The sequence below is a fragment of the Vulpes vulpes genome, chromosome 12, assembly GCF_048418805.1.
Source record: "Vulpes vulpes isolate BD-2025 chromosome 12, VulVul3, whole genome shotgun sequence".
Classification (NCBI taxonomy): domain Eukaryota; kingdom Metazoa; phylum Chordata; class Mammalia; order Carnivora; family Canidae; genus Vulpes; species Vulpes vulpes.
Genome location: NC_132791.1, coordinates 130,252,981 through 130,257,526, shown reverse-complemented (window position 1 = coordinate 130,257,526; position 4,546 = coordinate 130,252,981).

The following is a 4,546-nucleotide window of genomic DNA, read 5'->3' as shown; positions in this document are numbered from 1 at the left end:
ATATCTGATGGGCTAAGAGCATTCTAAAACTCACGTATCCTGGTTTTCAGTAGGAGGGTGAATACAAATCACTTAGTTCCCTGTTACCATAAACACTTTATTTTTTCTCACAACAGATAGAAGAGATGACAGCGATGACCATTTATTGAGTTCTTACTGTCAGTGGCCATGAGCTCTGATTGTCCCACTTCTGTGCCTGTGGTCCCTGTGTGATTACTAATGGACCTTTGAAAGCATCTCTTCCCGGACGCCTGGGTGGCTCAGTGGTTAAGTACAGGGTGTGATCCTGGGGCCCTGGGATCGAGTCCCATATGGGGCTCCTTGCATGGAGCCTGCTTCTCCCTCTGCCTCATTCTCTCTCTCTCTCTCTCATATGAGTAAATGAATAAAATCTTAAAAAAAAAAAAAAAGAAAGAAAGCATCTCCTCCTTGGAGTCCTCCCCAGCTTGCTCCTTCCTAGGGGCAGCCTCTGCTATCAATCTCTTGACCATCACTGAAGAAATTTCTATAGGTACATAAGCATATATATAACTTAGCCTTTCTAAAAGAAAAAATAAGTGAAGCATATAATTTTATATATTTTTCTTGAACTTACCTTTTTTTCCCTTAGTGTCTTTAAGACTTTTTGGGGGCAACAGACAAATCAAATATTAAATATTAAATTTTTAAAAATTAGCATTAAAAAACCCTTTTATTTAAAAATGATCACGAAGTTGCAAAGATAGTTCAGAGAGGACCTAGGTAACTTTCCTCTATTTCCCCTGATTACATCTTATGAAGTCATAACACAATATTGCAGCCAGGAAATGATGCTGGTGCAATGTTTGTATGTTGCTCTGTCATTTTATCACCTGTGGAGACTTGTGCAACCACCAGTGCAAGCAGAGAGGAGCTAGTCCTTTACCGCAAGGATTTCCCTGGCTTACCCTTTCGTGCGTACACTTGTACACCTGCCAGTACACCAGTACACCAGTACATCTGTACACCTGCCCCTTCCCTCCAGCCTCTCACCATCCCGTGACCTGGCCACCAGTTATCTGTTTTCCATCTTCATAATTCTGTCATTTAGAGAATATTATATAAATGTTATTATTGTGACTTTTTTAGATTGGCGTTTTTTCCACTTAGTATAATGTCTTGAGATCCATCCAAGAGTTGTTTTGTCTTTTAATAGTTTTCTCCTTGCAATTGATGAGAAATGTTCCATATATGGATGTACCACAGTTTGCTTAGGTGTTCATCTATTGAGGGACGTTTACATTGTGTTCAGCTTTTGGCTATTATGAATAAAGGTGCTTTATCACTTACACATGGAATCTAAACAGAACAAACACTGGAGCTTAGAGTGACAGAGAACAGATTGGTGGTTGCCAGAGGCAGGGACAGGGCATGGGCAAAATGAGTGAAGGTGGCCAAATGTTACAAACTTCCGGTTATAAAATAAATAAGTCACAGGAATATATTGTACCATGGTGACTACAGTTAGTAAAACTATATTGTGTATTTGAATGTTGCTATGAGAGTAATTCTTAAAAGTCCGCATTACAAGAAAGACATTATAACTATACATGGTGATGGATGTTAACTAGATTTATTGTGGTGACTATTTCACAGAATTTACAAACATCAAATTGTTATGTTGTATACCTGAAATGAACATAATGTTATATATCAATTATATCTTTTTATTTTAAAATAAAAAATTTTAAAAAGTAAAGGAGCCACAACTAGTGGGTCATTGACTAGTTCCTGTGAATAAAACTTTTCATTTCTCTGGTATAAATGCCCAAGAGTGCAATTGCTGGGGCATATAAGTGTATATTTCCTTTAAAAAGGAAAACTGCTTGGAACCCCTGGGTGGCTTAGGGGTTGAGTGTCTGCCTTCAGCTCAGGGCATAATCCCGGTCTGGGGATTGAGTCCCACATCGGGCTTCCTGTGGGGAGCCTGCTTCTCCCTCTACCTATGTCTCTGCCTCTCTCTCTGTGTCTCTCATGAATAAATAAAAAAAATCTTTAAAAATATCAAAAAGAAAACTGCCAAACTAATTTCCAACTGTACCAGTTTACATTCCTACCAGCAATATATGAGAGATCCATTTTCCTGTACTGCTAGAATTATGTATTGCCACTATTTTTCATTTTAGCTGTTCTGATAGACATGTAGTGATATTTCTTATGGCCTTAATTTGCATTTTCCTAATGTCTACATTGAATACCTCATGCTTATTTGCTCTCTTTATATCTCTTGTGAATTTTCTTTTCATGTTTTTTGCCCATTTTCTTTTTTTTTTGGAGCTTTATTTTTTTTAATAATAAATTTATTTTTTATTGGTGTTCAATTTGCCAACATACAGAATAACACCCAGTGCTCATCTCATCAAGTGCCCCCCTCAGTGCCCATCACCCATTCACCCCCACCCCCGCCCTCCTCCCCTTCCACCACCCCTAGTTCGTTTCCCAGAGTTAGGAGTCTTTATGTTCTGTCTCCCTTTCTGATATTTCCTACCCATTTCTTCTCCCTTCCTTTATATTCCCTTTCACTATTATTTATATTCCCCAAACGAATGAGACCATATAATGTTTGTCCTTCTCTGATTGACTCATTTCACTCAGCATAATACCCTCCAGTTCCATCCATGTTGAAGCAAATGGTGGGTATTTTTCGTTTCTTTTTATTTTTTTTATTTTTTTTATTTTTTTTAATTTTTTTTATTTTTTTATTTTTATTTATTTTTTTTTTTTTTGTATTTTTCGTTTCTAATGGCTGAGTAATATTCCATTGTTTACATAAACCACATCTTCTTTATCCATTCATCTTTCGATGGACACCAAGGCTCCTTCCACAGTTTTTTTTTTTTTTTTTTTGCCCATTTTCTAATTGGATTTTTTAAATGAAGCTTTTGTCAGATATGTGGTTTGCAGATATTTTCTTCCAAAGTTTGGAAGGTGTCTTTCACCATTGAGAACATTTTTAATTTTGATGAAGTTCTTAGAGATCTTTTTGTTACCATTAATATTTATGGCCACAGAAATCAAATGAGAAAAAGAAGTAAAAGGCATCCAAGTTGGTAAGGAAGAAGTGAAACTCACTATTTGCAGAAGACATGATACCATACAAACAAAACCTTAAAGACTCCACCAAAAACCTATCCGAAGTAAAAAATCAGTTAAGTCACAGGATACAAACATACAGAATACATAGAAATCTGTTACATTTCTATATACTAGTAAGTAAAGCAAAGTAGTAGAAAGAGAAGAAAACAGTCCCATCTACAATAGCATCAAAAAGAATAAAATACCTAGGAATAAACTTAACCAAAGAAGTGAAAGAACTATAGTCTGAAAACTATAAAACACTGATGAAAGAAATAGAATACAATACAAATGAATGGAAAGATGCACCAGGCCCATGGTTTGGAAGAATATTGTTAAAAGGTCCACACTACCCAAAGCAACCTATAGGTTCAGTGCAATCCCTATTAAAATACCAGTACTATTTTTCACAGGATGAGGAAAAATAATCCTCAAATTATATGGAATTTCAATACACCCCAGATAGTCAAAGCAATCTTGAGAAAGATGAACAAAGTTGGAAGGTATCACAATCCCAGATTCAAAATATGCTACAAAGCTATAATAATGAAAGCAGTATGGTACTGGCACAAAAATAGACACATAGATCAATAGAACAGAATAGTGAGCCCAGAAATAAAATCCGCTTTTATGGTCAATTAAGCTATGACAAGGGAGGCAAGAATATCCAATGGAGAAAATACAGTCTTTCCAATAAATACTTCTTGGACAGCTACATACAAAAGAATGAGACTGGACCACTTTTGTATACCATACACAAAATAATGGATTATTTGGATTAAAGACCTGAGTGTAAGATTTGAAACCATAAAAATCTTAGAAGAAAATGTAGGCATACCTCTTTGACATTGGTCTTAGAGACATTTTTCTGAATATGCCTCCTCAGGCAAGAGAAACAAAAGCAAAAATAAACTATTGAGACTACACCAAAATAAAAAGACTTTGCACAGCAAAAGAAACCATCAACACGATGAAAAGTCATCCTACTTAATGAGAGAAGACATTTACAAATAAAGGTTTAATATACAAAATATATAAATAACTCAACACTAGAAAACCAACTAATCTGATTTAAAAATGGGCGGAGGACCTGAAGAGACATTTCTCCAAAGAAGACATACAGATGGCCAACAGACACAGGAAAAGATGCTCAACATCACTCATCATCAGGGAAATATAAATCAAAACTATGATGAAATATCACCTCACCCCTGTCAGAATGCCTAGTATCAAATAGACAAGAGATAACAAGTGTTGGCGAGGATGTGGAGAAAAAGAAAACTTTGTGCACTGTTGATGGGAACGCAAACTGGTGCAGCCACTGTGGGAAACAGTATGGAGTCTCCTCAAAAAATTAAAAAAATAAATACCATGTGATCCAGTAATTCCACTACTGAGAATTTACCCAAAGTACATAAAAACACTAATTTGAAGAGATACATGCACCCCTGTG